The sequence below is a fragment of the Amphimedon queenslandica genome, unplaced genomic scaffold (genome assembly GCF_000090795.2).
Source record: "Amphimedon queenslandica unplaced genomic scaffold, v1.1 AMPQUscaffold_11779, whole genome shotgun sequence".
NCBI lineage: Eukaryota > Metazoa > Porifera > Demospongiae > Haplosclerida > Niphatidae > Amphimedon > Amphimedon queenslandica.
Window position 1 is genome coordinate 10,510 of NW_003547979.1, and position 1,513 is coordinate 12,022.

Sequence of the window (1,513 nt, forward strand, 5' to 3'; positions counted from 1 at the left end):
CAGATCTGAGTTCACTGGAGCAGAGGCTTCTGACTCTTGGCTCCATGTCCTCTTTCTTGATGCTTTAGGGCACTTAGGCATGGCGCTCATCAAGATTAGATGCTCTCAATCTGGATTGTGCTGTAGTTCTGACTCTTCCTCTTGAAACATCGTGACTACACGTGTGGTTGGGTGCACCATATAGGTTATTAAAAACGCACCCATTTACTATCATGGCTGTTGATGTTTAAACAGGTCAAAGAAGGTGCTAAACAAACTGTGAAAGACTTCTACGCGCACATGTCACTAGCAGCATAGGGCAGTTAGACACTCTCCCCTCCTCCTTATCCACTCTTGGTTATACTATACATGTAATTCTGTGTGTGTCCAATCACTGCATGCTTGTGGCTTCTTCAGGTTTGAGGTTGGTAGTAATGATGAACAGCACTTTTGGTAATAATAGTGATAATAGTAATTTCACTACATATACTCTTTTGTGGCTGCCCACCTCTCTCCTTCTCTCCCTCTCTCTCTTTATCTCTTCTTATATGGTCATATATATACTTTAAACTTAAAATTTATTTTGTAAGTCTCAAAGGAAATTTACTACTCCACTAGTTGGTACACAATTGTCCTCTTAATTATGTTTTTTTCTTGCATTAATATTGTAATATTATTCTCTAATCCAAAGAGGATATTTATATTTTGAGTTTATATGTTTGTTAATCAAAATTAATGCAAGAGTTCAGTCTAAAGGATCATAAGAATGCTGTTTAATTCATGAACCTTTGCTTGCATTATAACTGTGTACATATTATACCTCTTTGGAAAGTTGATGTTTTGATGATTGTTTTACACTTTTGTATCATTAAAAATCTGCTTCCTGTTATCTTGCAAAGTGCCATTATATTCTATATTAGTTTAAATTCCAGATATGACATAAACATCATGATAAACATGTTTTTCTCTTGTAATTAATCATCATTGGTATGTTGTTTGGGGGGGGGCAGCTCTGTGTTTTTAGACTAATGATGTGCATTAACTAATGATGACGAATAACAAGTTTACGATTATTATATATATATTCATATAATGTTGATATCTAATTCATACTTGTGTTCTTGACTAATGTACTAGTTGGTTTGTTGGTGTTGCTGTTAGTAATCACTTGGCTCACTAGCATGCAAACATCCAAACACAACACGGTTGGCTATTATCACACTTCTTATGATATCAAATAGCTTTAGCTTTGTACTTTTAATACTGAATAAATTGCAAGGTACATGTAGGATGTATTCTAATGTATCATCTACCTATCCCGTTACACTGTGTGGGCTGTGTGTGGATAATACTAACAACTAACAATTTATTTGTCATTTCATTTGTTTATTTTACCTTTATATAGATCATGATTAATGCTTTTATTTGTCTCTTGTTTGTTCTGGTCTCCTGTACACAGGTCAGTATCATTTTATGCAGCGAACACAGTTACATATTGTAGATGATCATGTGTACATGTACCTATAACTATTTC